At 32.4% G+C, this 16192-nt stretch overlaps 1 protein-coding gene across 1 annotated transcript in view; it reads left to right on the plus strand.

The window, feature by feature from the left end:
* The window catches only part of SP1173 (major facilitator superfamily domain-containing protein SP1173), a 281971-nt gene that overhangs the window by 50950 nt on the left and 214829 nt on the right, over nt 1–16192 (plus strand). Inside the window, exon 2 of the mRNA XM_075358237.1 lies at nt 6456–6505. The gene's annotated coding sequence lies outside the window, so the exon portion shown is untranslated. The remainder of the gene's footprint in view (nt 1–6455; nt 6506–16192) is intronic.

Raw genomic sequence — 16192 nt, forward strand, 5'->3', positions numbered from 1 at the left:
TAAAAAACGTTAACACATAAATGGGCAGTAGTTGTAATTGGTTTGACTTTTATATTTGATTTTATTAAAAACAAAACGTACTACAAATTGAGCTTATTACTCGAAATCGAAGCTTTTTCGGCCCATATCTATATGAACGTTTTTCTTTATTTTTGCTTATCCTGAAACTTTTTCTCTTTCTTTGTGACATTCTTTACATAATTTGTGCGTTTTATGATATCATAACGCGTAAAACATAAATACGAAATAGTAATACCCGGGATGTCTGAAGCAGTGTTGTTGCTGCTACATTGTAGTGGATCGGTCTGGTCCAACAATCAAATAAAGAAAATATTTTAAAATTCATAGTTATTTTATGAAGTAACGATAGTATTTAATTTAACGGTAACGAACAAAATAATAATTGTTATACTAGTAATTCATCCATAACTAATTAATAGCGAGTTACGGTTTTCCGTATGATTAAATCCCGATTAGGTTTGAAATTTTTCATACGAAACAGAATTTTCATTGTATATTTCCAAGGGAAGGAGAAATTAAGAAACCGTTATAACAGTTAAAAGGAAAAAAAATTGACAAAATGATTTTAGTTATAACAATGTTAATATCGGATAATCTAATTCCGGCTAAAGAGGGCTTAGCCCTTGACAGTCTACTATTTAGGAGGAAAATTAAACATTAATGTGTATATAATATTATGTAAAAAATTATGAAAAAAAATTGTTCTATTTTTAAGTAAAATGTTGAGATACGGGATTCACGGTGATCGTATCTTCCCACCTCCTTGACCAATTTGTAACCAAAAATAAATAGTATTAATGACCCCTCTTTTCTACTTAGCCTCCCGAACCATCTTAAGGATGAATGAGAATGTGATATGTATGAATTTAAATGAAATGTAGTCTTGTGCAGTCTAAGGTGACCATTCCTTAGATGTATGTTTAATTGAAACCCAACCATATATAACGAATTAATAAAATATAACTGCATATATAACATATAAATATAATAAAATAATAAACATATAATTAATACAGATCCATCCAAAATAATAAAGAGTGGGAATAAAGTTAATTTAGATAGACAAGGCGTATGTAGATTAAAATGCGCCTATTGTGAATTAAAATACAGGTTATCACAAAAGAATGGTGCGGTTTTGAACATGGTTTAAATTAAAACAGAATTACTTACAGTTTATGTTTTATATTTTTCAAATTTGTCGTCTCCAACATTTTTTTACATAATAAATTTCAATATGTACGCCCTTAGTCGCTCGACAAATGTCCAAAGTATACTCAACTTCTCTCCAAACATTAGTGAACATTTCTTCGTTAATGGTTGTCATTGCTTCATTAATTCTGTTTTTTAAGCGGTTTAGGTCGCGAATATTTTCTGTATAAACAACACTTTTGATGTACCCGCACAAGAAAAAATCGCAAGGTGTCAGGTCTGGACTCCTTGGAGGCCAAATTATGGGTCCTTGCCGGCCTATCCATCGATCTCCAAATTTTTCGTTCAAAGCGTCCGTGACCGATGCATTGAAGTCCGGGGGAGCACTGTTTTGTTGGAAATGAAGTCGATAAATGTTTTCGAGTTCATCTGAGGAAAGCAATAATCGGTTAACATGCCAAGATACACAACTCCATTAATTGTTTTTTTCAGCAAAGAATAAAGGCCCTATTACACGATTTTTCATCACACCACACCAAACATTAACTTTAGGCGAATCGCGTTGTTTCTCAATAATTGCGTGTGGGTTTTCAGAGCCCCGTATTCGTGAATTGTGTCTGTTAACACATCCATTCACATGGAATGTAGCTTCGTCGGTAAAAATTATATCGTCTAAAAATGATTCGTTTTCACTTATTCTGTTCGACATTTCAACAGCGAAATTGTAACGTTTTACACCATCATCGGGTTTCAATTCCTGCAGTATCTGGATTTTATAAGCGTGTAATTTCAGTTTTTTATGTAAAACTTTGTGAACTGTTGATTTTGGAATACCTAATTCGACGCTTCGACGGGGGATGGACTTCCCAGGACTTCTAATTGCCGATCGTCTTATTAGTTCAACCGTTTCGTCTGGTACACTTGGTCTGCCGGTTGATTTCTGTTTCTTAACCGATCCGGTTTCTTCGAATCGTTTGAACCGACGTGTTATGTTATTTTTGTGTGGTGGAGCTCTTCCGAATTCACGTCGAAACGCACGTTGAACTAAAATTACGGATTTTAATTCGGTCATCGATAAAACACACTTTGCTTTGTCTTTATCCGAGAACATAGTAACTCACTAAACTCACCGCAGCAACAAAAGAACTGATGTTGTGGTTCAACTGCTGATAAACAAACTTTAGGGTTGGAGGCTTTTAAGGATACCAATATAACATCTACAAATTTCCCTACAATCTTCCTATGAATTACTGAAACCGCACCATTCTTTTATGATAACCCTGTATTTTAAAACATTACGACCACTGTTGTATATTTTTACACTTTACATAACGATTTACATACGATGAATGAGTTTTAGTTTTTTATTTTAAGAATAATATAAACTTTTTTTGAGTTCCTGAAGGTGAATTGTGTATCCGAAAGTACTTGAACACAAATAAAACGTTGTTGGTAAGTGGTTTTTATAAATTATTATTATTGAAACCCAACCATCAAAGAACACCAGTATCCAGGATATAGAATTCAAATCCATATATAAGTAAACTACCTTTAATAGGATTTGAACCATAGTACTCTCGACTTCGAAATCAGTTGATTTGGAATGACCAGTTAAACGCTAGATCAACCCGGTTGATTGGTATTAATGACCCGTATTCAGAAGTCATTATATAAAATTTCATAAAAATCTCTTTTTAACGACTAAAACGCAAAATATTAAGCTTATTATCCACCATCCATGAATGAAATTGCCCAAATTCATAACCAAAGTGGTATACTAATGTAATAGAATCATATTGCTAGCAAAAAAAGTGACTGAGTTCAGAAATAACAAAAGTTAAATAGGAATTGAGGAAAAGAGTTTCCCTACCCATTTATAGGGAGTCTGAATAAGATCGTACATCATGAATTCTCATAGTTACCTAAGTGGCATTTAATTGAACAAACGTTTACATATCCTTTGAGTAAAATTCTGAGGTAAGGCATTTATTTATAAGATCCGTATCTTCCCGCCTCGTTCACCAATTATAATTAAAATTTAATTTTATCGATATCTTATATGTAGAAATCATGCCAAAGTTTATCCAAATCGCATGAGGTCGGAAAAAACTATAGGCATACATATATTGATCTGAAATATTTCAGTGCTATTTTTTTTTTTGTTAGAGCCGTGGTCATGAAACGTGAAGATCTGCAAAAACCACATATGTGGAGTTTTAATTGATTTACTTACTTTCTCTTGAATAGAGTATACTATATAGCTATGCAGTATAACTATATAGCCGGGAAAATAAATAGCAAATATCTATTATAATTATTTGATAAATAAATTAGAAATTTCATTCATGAATCCCTTTCTCTATGTAATATATTAGTATATATATGTAAATATCGTACAAATAATATTTAAACCAGAAAGCGTGCTATGCTTTGATTTATTAAAATATTAGTGTTAAGAATACTATACACAATACCACACGCTAATGTGAACAGGTAACGCAAAAAGCTAATAAAACTAAAGTAAATAACTTTTAGCGTCTACAAAGCTTCTACTTCAGCATGTTTACAATCGTTACACGTCCTTTCTTTTTTAAAGTAATAATATAATTCGATTTTAAAATCGTTAATTAAATTATGTATTAAAATCATTAATACGGTATTTATATGGATTCATTTCTATTTCAAGTAGTATAATTTAATGATATGCTTCAACAAATTCTGATGTGTTACGAGAAAATGTTTTATTTAAATAAATATTGCACTGAATATTCACTGTACATAAAGAGATTTTTAATAAAGGGTGCGCAGTAAAAACGGGAAAATTTGAAATAATTAGAAAAAATGAAGTAATGCTAATAACCTTATTTAATTTTGAAATCATGTTCTACAAGAGTGGAAATTTCAGTATATATTTCTTTTTAAAAATTACTTCATTTAACTGCTGTCCGTTTTTCCGTACACATTCAGTAAGTCGATTCTGAAAAGTTTGCATACCGCGGCACAATGTGTTTTCCGGTATATTGGCGATTTCCTCATTAATCTGTGTTTTGAGCTGGCTTGGTTCATAACGCTCTTCAAATTTTCCCATAAAAAGAAGTCACATACTGAAAGGTCTGGAGACCGTGGTGGCCAAGCGATGTTAGCAGTCGTTGAAATTATGCGATATCTAAACAAACGTCATATACTGTCTAGCAGTGTGTGAGGTAGCTTCATCCTGATGAAACCGTCCTGAGACTTCACAGTGACAGCGGAATCCCCTTCATCTTCAAAGAAGTGAGGGCCTATCATCCTACGACACGAAAGTGCACACCATACAGTAAGTTTAGTACTGTGTAACGGACGCTGGTATAGTTGAGTAAGTTTGTTTGTTCACAGTAATGAAAGTTCTGCTTATTCACACATCCCCACGTAAGTGAAATCGGGTTCATCTGACATCCAAAGATTTTCAATAAAGTTAGCATTCTCATTGATTTTAGACAACAGTTTTTCATAAAATTGCAGAGGCAGTACACAATCGTTAGGTTTCAGTCCTTGGACAATTTGAATTTTATAAGCGTGAAATTTCAGGTTATGGAGTATTCTTTGCACGCTTCGACGTCGGAGCTATCCAATGACGAGGCAGCTTTCCGCACCAAACAACGAGGATTTCTTACCGCTACAGCTTTCACGGCACCGATGTTTTCTAGAGTACCAACAGACAATAAATTCTCACTAGCCGAACCAGTCTCTTCAAAGTTACGAACCCAAGTTTTAATTGCGTGTGAAGATGGAACTTGGCCGAGAGGCGGGATCTCGTATTGTCGCCGAAACACTCTTTGTGCAGTTGTCACACTGTCACCATGTCAGTACAGTAAAAAGCCCTTATGGCAATCGCACACTCTACACATTCCACTGCTCCATCACAACTAAATGTCCGTTACTGCTCTACAGTTTAACGTCTTTCTCTTACTTATGGTACACCTACAGGGCTGCCAACCTGAGATTCAAAATTTCCCGTTTCTCTGTGCCTCTTGATGTAATTTTGCACTAAGCGACATAAGCCTAGTGCATCTCTATCAAGAAATCTATTTTCTTGAATAAATAAATGAAAAAAAAAAATTGACTTAATAAGAAGGTTCTCAATTTGACCTCCATATTTTTTACTTTTCCGGTTATTTCTGTTTATAGCATAGCTATAAACAGAAATTACAGTGATAGTACAAAATTTAGTTTATCGGGGTTTTTCAAATGTCGACGATTCAAGATTCCCTTAATCCAAAAAAATACAAAAAAGCTATAGAAACTTCCAGAAGATGATGTAAGTACGAACGTTTGTTGAGCTGTATTTTGATTAATACCTCTGGACTGGTTCAACATAAATTCTTCATGGCTCAAAAATCATGTACATACAGGGAATTGATCTCATTAAATTTTGGGAATAACTAAAAGAGGGTAAGGGATAATTTTTGCCATTTGTAGACTAACATTATTTCTAAAGATTTTTTACTTTTTATTTTGCAAACCCGGTGACTCGTAGATAATATTTCAGCATTCTTCTCGCGGGAGTGTGAGCTGAACCTGGGGAAATGTTCTTTTTCCGGCTTAGTGTTTCCAAAGATTTATAAGGAGATCCTGTAACTGCCGCTTTAATGTCCTGCACGACACAGATTGTGTAAGACATTATCGTTAAAACTGACCTGTGTCGGACATGTTTCTAGTCTTAACACAGACCGTGTTTCACGAAACATTTTAATTAACTTTTGAATAACACTTCACTGGTGCTTCCTTTTCAAATTTCTCCCTGAAATTTTGCCGACACATATGATGAGATTTCTCTCTAAGTAAGTTTTCATCACAAATACACGTTATTCAACACTTAACCGCATTTTAACAATAACATACGATTACGCAACATCGTTCAAAAACCAATGCTTGACATAGACTGGCATTGCAATGGTAATGCGGTTTCTGATGATGAACCTGACGCTTCTGATGTAAGTTTTTTTTACTAATTGTATACTTTGCGATGTTTCATTTACATATTTTTATGATGGTAACCATATTACCATGACATACTTATGGTAAGATAACATACTTTAATAGAAGATTGAGGTTGATGGAACAATAGTAGAAAATTACCAAAAAAAGTATCATTAAAAAACGTTTTAATTTTCTGACATTTATTTTTTTCAAAATAAAAGAATGGAATTTTAGAATAATAATTAAAATAATATTGCCAAAGAATTAAAATAATTTTTACAAAAGAATATTTGTTGATTTTATCTAGATTTTTTTTTTCTTTTTAGGTAACTGTTTTTCTCGGAAGAATATCTGTGCTACCGAAAGAAAACATCTGGTAAGTTTGAAATGTTTCAATTTTATTATTAACCGTTGTTAATAAATTATTGTATGTTTAGTTAAAGTTTTATTTTTCCTAAGTTTACAATTTTTTCTATTATTAACAAGTAGTTTAAATAAGAAACGTTTGGTTATATATTTTTGAAAAATTGCCAAAAAACAACATTTTTACGGCTACAAACGCACACATAGAAAAATAGAGGATGTAGAAGTCGAGATGTTCTTTGTTTTCTTTTTTTTTTAATTTTAAGTAGAACCCCGATCTCCGTGGTGGTGTGGTAGCGTTTCGGCCTTTCAGTCGGAGGACGTGGGTTCGAATCTCAGTCGAGCATAATATTTTTTCTTACGTTACAAAATTGATTTCCATATCCCACGCACAAACTTCAATATTTTTCTATTGCGATGAAAAGAGTATGTTAATTCGATAAGTATAAATACGTTATTTAATGAAAAGCTACAGCAATTTTATTTATTTTTAATTCGTGTTCGTAAATCAGCGTAGTTTTCGCGAAGATTAGAAAAGGGATTATTTAGACGTTGATGAAGGAACTACACTATTGTAGCACCAGAATTGGACAAAACACAATTGATTGAAGACTAGACATTTTCTTATACTGCATAACGAACGGTCCATTCTCTCCTCTCATCCTACATACTTCCAGTAAACCCGCTTACTAACACAAACGCATACCCAGGGGGAAGGAAAATAAACTACTGCCCATCAATCAACTATGGTTACAAAACTTATACTTGTACACTTTTGTTTGTATCGCTATTTCTGTTCTTTATTCTTCATTCTTAACGTGTTGGAATGTATATTCTTCACCTACTATTTAGAAGGTATCGTGATCGAATCTTGATCAGATATGGCATTATTTATACTTTACAACAACTTACACCATTTCCCCAGGTTAATTTGTGGCAAGATCTTATGAAATTACTATTTAAATTTGTGTGCGTGAAAGAAAACAATCAGATTTAGTTACTCTGGTATTAAAGGATAAAAACTGTAGACAAAGATTACATTGTATAGAATAGGTATCTACGAACGTAGGGTTTAATAATTGGTTTATGATTAAATGATTAGCATAAAAAACAGAAAAAATTGACAACACAGTTGTAGGACATTCCCGTCCACGCGGCTTTTTTCTGATGCACGGCTTACACACAAAACTTAATTTCTAATATTATAATTTTATTTTAATATAATATTTTTTGTTTATTTAATTCAGTGATCGTAACTAAAGCACTCGCGCATACCGTATTTCATTCGCGCGGGTGTGGCGGTACTATAGGCCACTTTAAGTATTTTTTTACTGATAAAATATTATTCATTTATTTAATTCTACGGCTCATCTGTGACGTCACAACATAGGAGTCGACTACAACAGCTGTACGTTAGTGATACACTAGCGCTCCTTGTGGTGAGAGGAAGTACTATTGACGCAGTATACTGACTGATTTATTTAGAGACTTTTTTGGGGTGAGAGTGCGATTTTGCAAAAATTTTAATGGCATCAATTTTACATATATAGAAGTAATCTGGTCAAATTTGGACAAAATCGGTCCGGTAGTTCTGGAGATTTATGGAGTGCGCCAGTGAACACACACACACACCTACCTACGAACATCGGAAAATTTCCATCCGGTTTTTTGGGTTCTTAGGTGTTAAAACATCAAGATCCGGTGAAAACCGCATATGCACAAACTGGACCGATTACAATACTTTCTCTTCTAAAGCTATAGCTCACCTTTAGCGCTAGTCGGGAAAGTAAAAAAATAGAGAATAGCATTGAAATTATCTAGTTATTTACTGATGATCCGGTATCTCAAAAAAAGTTATTTTTTAAAGTTGTTTAAAATCCTGTAAAGAACTGCATAGATTTTCTTAGGTATGAGACCTATCTCCTTATCTCTTTGACCAATTGTAACAAAAATTAAATGTTATTTTTTTATATATACGCGTATTCGAAAGTCATTGTAGAAAATTTCTTAAAAATCGGGTAATTCAGTCTGTAAATATGAAGCAAAATGATAACTGATGAAAAGAGTAAGTAAATTTGGCTTATTATCTTCCACACCTGATTAGAATTACCCAAATACGTAATTATAATGATCCTAGTAATGTAATGAAATCGTGAAAATGTATACAAGAATGTTATTTAAACGATAAAAAAGGAAACTGGCAAAGTATTAAATGATTTTTTTGCTACTGATGGTAGAAATTAAAAAAAAATTAGGGACAAAAATTATATACATATATATATATATTTTAGAGGGTGGAATAAATTTGATGAAAAATTCTTGTAAAAATATTCATAAACAGGTTAAGCTTAACAAAATTGCTTGAGTAAGGTTTTTTTTTTAAATCTAACACCGCTTTGATAAAGGCTAAAATAAAAAAAGGAAAACTTTCAAAAACCTTTTCTGTATTTTAGATTTGGGATCTATGGTTTAAAATTAAGTAGACGTAGACATTTCTTATAACTATTGGATGTTTCTAAAACGGTGGACTGACTATACTTTTTCGGATTCTACTTGTAAAACTAAACAAAAAATTTCCGTAAGACAAATGGCAATTTCTCATTCGTTCTCCTCCTGTCCGCCATTTTGTTATTTTTGTATAAAACTTTATATCTCAAGTTCGGATAGACGAATCACATTAATATTTGATAAGCGTCTTGGTAACAAGGTTGTAAAATTAGCAAAAAATCAGGACTTAAATATCTTCACATATTATAAAATGGCGGCCATGCTTGTTATCCAATCCGTTAGATCTCTATAAATATTATTTTTATCAAAATTTTTGTTATTTTTTGAAATATTAAGCATTTTATTTTCAAGAAAATTATATTTTATTGTTTAAAATCTGTTCACAAGTAACAGAGTTATCGCTGAAAATTATTGTAATTTTGTGTCTGTTTTCATGTCCTCCAATTTATATTCGATTAAATGTTAAGGTTTTTTATATATTGTTAATTCTAGTATTGTAAATTAGTATCAAATTAAGTAATAATTTTCTCACAATAATAGACTTAATAACAATAATACATAAAATTACAACATCAATTTTCTGCTATAACTCGACTATTTATTAACCGATTTAAAAAAATAAAATGTCATTTAGTTCAAAATAAAAGGTTTAATATTTTAGCAAATAACATAAATTTTGATAAAACTAGTATTTATGGAGATATAATGGATTGGATAGCAAGCACGGCCGCCATTTTATAATATGCGAAGATATTTAAGTCCTGATTTTTTACTAATTTTAAAACCTTATTACAAAGACACTTATCAGATATTAATGTGATTCGTCTATCCGAACTTGAGATATAAATTTTTATATACAAAAAAAAAAATGGCGGACAGTGAGAGAACGAATGGGAAATTGCCATTTGTCCTTACCTTATGTTATCCCTGACAAGGTCCGTTTTGTCGTCGATTGGCTTCGACAGCTCGTTGTAATTACTAACCTTATGGTAGCCCCGAGGAGGGCTGTTGTCGTCGAATGGCATCAACGACTCGTAATTGATAACCTTGTGGTGGTCGTGAAAAGGACCGTTTTTTGCGTTAGCTCTGAGAAGAGCTGTTGTGTCCGAATTGTGGTCTCCGGCGAAGTCGGGGTGTTGCGGCTCGTCCATTGAAGTCAGACTGGGCTTTCCCTCAGCGGCAGTTGGGTCCCCATTCCAGCGTGGCCCTCAACGCAATGTCCTAACCACCAGAGCCCCGCAGTGTGAGGTCAACGAGTTTTAGAATGTTAGTAGTAGGGAAATGAAACTACAACATGGCAGCACCTGTCGCTAAGTGCGACATTTTGTTCTCCTGTTACGTTCCAGTTGGCATTACATTTTCTGTCGCCCCGCGTATTTATACCTTACTCGTCAAATTTTGGTAAGCTCAGTTGATGCGGAGGGTCGGGATGAATTCCTAGACCGGCGACTTGTTTCTTGCTACCTGTGATGATACATTAGACCAACCCGCTGGGTTAAACATAATTTGATTACTCTACGTATGAGGATAAATAATTTAGTTTAATTACAAAATGAAATGTATTTAATTAGTTGGTATTTAAGTATAAAAAATGAAACTATACTAGAAAAATTGTAATTATATAATATGTAAAATTTAAGTAACTTTTACTAATAAACTAGCGTTGTTTCATAAAAATTTCATTTACTGCGACTAAAAAGTATAAAATAAAATTTAAAAAAACATTTAAAAGATGTTTTCTATGAAAACTGAAAATCTAAAAAAATAAATACTTAAACATCTCACTAAAAAGTTTTTTTTTGTCTTCAGTCATTTGACTGGTTTGATGCAGCTCTCCAAGATTCCCTATCTAGTGCTAGTCGTTTCATTTCAGTATACCCTCTGCATCCTACATCCCTAACAATTTGTTTTACATATTACTAAAAAGTAAATATAAAAAATTTCAAAAATTTTGTACTTTTTCTTAACTGCCTTAATAAGCTCTCACTGAGAGCTTTTCAACAATACATCATTAGTGGTTCGTACTTTTATTGGTTTTAGAGTTACAGTATAATAAAATTTTAATTAATTAAATATTTGGATCTTACAAGGGGAAGGGTCATCGGTTCAAATCCAACGTCATCTCTTTTTTCTTAACCTTTTTTCTTTTATTCAAATATATTGATTAATTAATGACTGACAATTAATCTAACTGCAAATAATGTTTTACAATAAATAATCAATAAAAAAAAAAATATGAAAAAATCTCAGAAGTTATTAATGAAATAAACTTTTATGTACTTTTCATTCAAAAAGAAAACTCGATAACCCATTTTTGACATGATTACCGTACTTTCCCGTTTAATGTAGCTATATTCATCGGAAAAGTAATAAATTTTTCCCTCCTCACCGTTTTAGGGTTATTTAAAGAACACCAAACTCCATCCGAAAGTATTTTGGCTACGTAAGAGGTATTAAATGATCTGAAAAAATTTACCTATTCTTTAACTGAAATTTTGAGATTCGGGGTCCATTATGATCCGTATCTCCCAGTTCTATGACCGATTGTAACCAATTTTTTTTTTTTTGTCTTCAGTCATTTGAGTGGTTTGATGCAGCTCTCCAAGATTCCCTATCTAGTGCTAGTCGTTTCATTTCAGTATACCCTCTACTTCCTACATCCCCAACAATTTGTTTTACATACTCCAAACGTGGCCTGCCTACACAATTTTTCCCTTCTACCTGTCCTTCCAATATTAAAGCGACTATTCCAGGATGCCTTAGTATGTGGCCTATAAGTCTGTCTCTTCTTTTAACTATATTTTTCCAAATGCTACTTTCTTCATCTATTTGCCGCAATACCTCTTCATTTGTCACTTTATCCATCCATCTGATTTTTAAATTTCTCCTATAGCACCGCATTTCAAAAGCTTCCAATCTTTTCTTCTCAGATACTCCGATCGTCCAAGTTTCACTTCCATATAAAGCGACACTCCAAACATACACTTTCAAAAATCTTTTCCTGACATTTAAATTAATTTTTGATGTAAACAAATTATATTTCTTACTGAAGGCTCGTTTAGCTTGTGCTATTCGGCATTTTATATCGCTCCTGCTTCGTCCATCTTTAGTAATTTTACTTCCCAAATAACAAAATTCTTCTACCTCCATAAACTTTTCTCCTCCTATTTTCACATTCAGCGGTCCATCTTTGTTATTTCTACTTCATTTCATTACTTTTGTTTTGTTCTTGTTTATTTTCACGCGATAGTTCTTGCGTAGGACTTCATCTATGCCGTTCATTGTTTCTTCTAAATCCTTTTTACTGTCGGCTAGAATTACTATATCATCAGCAAATCGTAGCATCTTTATCTTTTCACCTTGTACTGTTACTCCGAATCTAAATTGTTCTTTAACATCATTAACCGCTAGTTCCATGTAAAGATTAAAAAGTAACGGAGATAGGGGACATCCTTGTCGGACTCCCTTTCTTATTAGGGCTTCTTTCTTATGTTCTTCAATTGTTATTGTTGCTGTTTGGTTCCTGTACATGTTAGCAATTGTTCTTCTATCTCTGTATTTGAACCCTAATTTTTTTAAAATGCTGAACATTTTATTCCAGTCTACGTTATCGAAAGCCTTTTCTAGGTCTATAAACGCCAAGTATGTTGGTTTGTTTTTCTAACCAAAATTACAATTACAATTACAATTACAATTTCTTGTAACCAAAATTACATTGTACTAATGATCAATATACAGAAATCATTCGTATGCTGAATTTCATTCAAATTGGTTAACCCGATCTGGAACTATCAAAAAAAAAAAAAAAAAGTAAAAATTCATACATTTTTCCGTTTTTAATGCTAAAGTTGTATATATTTTGGAGACATGGGATCCATGTCTCCAAAAAAGGAGAATCGGTTAGCGCCTTTTTCCTTATATAGTGTATTGCACAGCTGTACAGTATGTAGGTAAAGCTGAAAGCTGTATTATAGACAAAGGATTAGAATGTATAAAATAGCTATAACTGAGAATATAAAATTTAATAATTAGATGGGGGGGTAGAAGATTAGAACAGAAGAACAAAAATTAACCGAGAAAAACATCAAACTTTTGTAGTTAACTAATGATCCTCTCCCTCCCCCCCAAAAAATTCTACGTTAAAGCAGTTTAATTATCTAATAAAAAATATTTCTTTTTAGTAGCAATAAAAAAGTATAGTATTTTATTAATAGGCTTTTTCTTTTTATTTCGACTTATATAAGATTGTTGACCGCACCTTTTCTTTTTAAGTGTAGTAAAATAATTTTTATTTTTAACTCAATCGGCTGAATTTCATAAAGTAATGAATATTGTAACAGAAATGTACATTTTATTATTTTTTTTGTAGATTATATTTGTAGATAGTATGGTAATCAGTTTATACAGCCATATTTTAATTTTATTTTTTTGTTAATGTGATAATTTCACTGATAAAAATCTTACTTTACTTTTAGATTAGTTAATTTTAATTCTTTAATCCTGTATTTTTTTTTATTTTCACAGTTAGATTATTATTTTCTTAGCTGTAATAACATTGCTTATTTTACTTTTTAGAAGAGTTATGATTTGAAATAAAAATTTGATATCGTTCGTTAAGCTTATTAAAAAAATATGTCATAATAATACTGATTGTTGCCGGCCTCCGTGGCGCGAGTGGTAGCGTCTCACCTTTTACTCGGAGGTCCTGGGTTCGAATTCCAGTCAGACATGGCATTTATAATACGCTACAAATTTCCATTTCGACTAAATGACCGCAGCAGTCGATGCCCGCACATCTCATTAAAAAAAAAATACTAATTGTAACGTGCTAATTAAAATAATGAAATTTAATTTTTGAAAAAAGATGTAATTTTCAAATGTAATTGAAACGCGATAAAAAGGAAGATAATTTTGGTAATAACACAGAATGAGTGATATAAAGATGATATTAAAAGGTAGTTAGTTTATACCGAGTGATTCACAAAGACTGTAACAGATTTTCAGGACATGTTTTACTGCTGATAATAAAGACAAAAGTTCATATAATTTAAATATAAGTTTGGAAAATTTTCGTTAGCGAGTGTCAGCTGGTGAAAGATTTCGCCCCGATTTCTGTACCTTTAGTAAAATTAAGCCAGACTGTAATTTTAGGAACAAAATTAAAGAGTAAATCTTATAGGAACTAATAGTTAATAGAATTAATAGTTAAATTATTTGAGTAAACATAATTTTTGAAATGGAAAATTTGTTTAATTAATTGGCTAGCGTTTGAAATCTTGTTGTTCGTTATTATGATTTTTTAAATAGTTTTCTTTCTACCTAATACTATTCTGAAGATAAAGAAAACTTTAGTCGTTTGTATCATTACCCTTACCGATAAATTTGATGCTTGAAGTTCGTTTTTACCTCCTTGCACGAAGTAAACGAAGCATTGTAATCGCGAAAAATTTCGGTTTTCAGATTTCAACGGAAATATCCATTTTGACCATCCCTGAATCCATTTTGACTAGTTTCGGCGTATTAGACGAATTAGATAAAATTAATTGTATCCTTGCTTAATTAAGAAAAAAACGTAAAAAAATTATTTGAAAATATCAGTAAATAAAAAAATAGCAATTGCTTTTTTCAATCTTTGGGCAAGGGGGAATTTTGGAGAAAAATTAAAAAATTGTTATATAATCATGCACGCATCTGCTGAGATTAATATAAAGATGAGTTAGTTATGTTTACAAAATTTTGAGAAAATTGACCCCAAAAAATTACCTACTCCATCCCCTGGAGATATTGCCCCAAACATTTTACCTACAAATTGCTGCATATACAGGAGTTTCTGTGCAAAATTTCATAAAAATCGGTATATCCAGTCAACAGTAATTAAGCTTCAAACATGCCAACACACGTATATATACGTAAGTACAAGTAACGGCGAGCTTGGATAATCAGCCCGCGCGTCACTGCTATACTATTGTTCTCTGAATCATTGACCACCATGATTAATCATCTCTTAGTAGCATAAACATGATGTATCTTACGTTAGGTAAAAATAGTCGTCACTCCAAGCTCGTCGTTACTTGATGGCGATAGTACGAATATACTACTTTTTTTTTTTTTTAAGGAAACGACGAGAAATAAAAAAACCGTACCCCATTTTTACTTTCCCGTGTAGATAACACTGTAGCAGAGTTATAGCTATGAAAGGGAAAGTATTGTAATCGGTCTAGTTTAGGCATACGTGGAACCCAAAAAAACCGGATGAAAATTTTCCGGATATTAATGTTCGTATTTACGTGCTTCGGTTTTGGCCTCTAAATCACCATATTCAGAACTATTCGACCGATTTTGACCAAAATTGGTCAGATTATTTCTATATATGGGGCAATGATGCCATTAAATTTTCAGGCTATAGAGCAGTGTTTCTTAACCTTTTAAGTGGGCCGCACCTCTTTGAATCTGAAAAAAGGTCTCCGCAGCCCCATCGCACAATTACCAAGAGCTGGCTGCAATTATCAACATCGGTTGACTTATCCAGTTGTATGCTTACTTTTAGTGGACTGGCTTTTATGTCTTCTATTATTTGTAGTAAAATAACTTTACTGAGATCTTGAATTCGCGATCGAATTATATCGTTCGATAACGGAATCTGCTGAATTTTTTTATGCGCTTCAGGATCCAATACAGTTTCAGCTATTATTAATGCACAAGGTTTTATTAATTCCTCGGCGATCGTGTGGGTTTTTTTTCTTTGCACACAAATATGCCGCTTCTAACCGGGGCTTTTGAATTGCTGGCTGGCATAATTTTAAGATAGTACCACCGGTATCAAATCGAGCCTTTTTTGACTTCAAGCTGTTCATGCTATGACCTGCACCTTCACCACCATGGAGATTGTTGAAACGCTCTAATAACTTTGATGGTTTGAGATTGCTGTTTGAAAATATCTTGGAACATAAGATGCATTGAGGTCGTTGCGTACCATCTTTTTCTGTTGTCGAAGTGAATCCATAAGCAACATACTTGTCGTTCCATTGGCGTTTTTTTGACATAGCAGGGTTCACTATAATCAATTAAATTATTTAGAAATAACGTATACAAAATAATAAAAATACACACAAACCCCGTATAACACGGTTTTATACAACACGGATGAATAAATTGTGTTATATGTTTCATTGAAACATATGTTTGTGGCATA

Source organism: Lycorma delicatula, chromosome 2, assembly GCF_047948215.1.
Source record: "Lycorma delicatula isolate Av1 chromosome 2, ASM4794821v1, whole genome shotgun sequence".
In the NCBI taxonomy this organism is placed as follows: domain Eukaryota; kingdom Metazoa; phylum Arthropoda; class Insecta; order Hemiptera; family Fulgoridae; genus Lycorma; species Lycorma delicatula.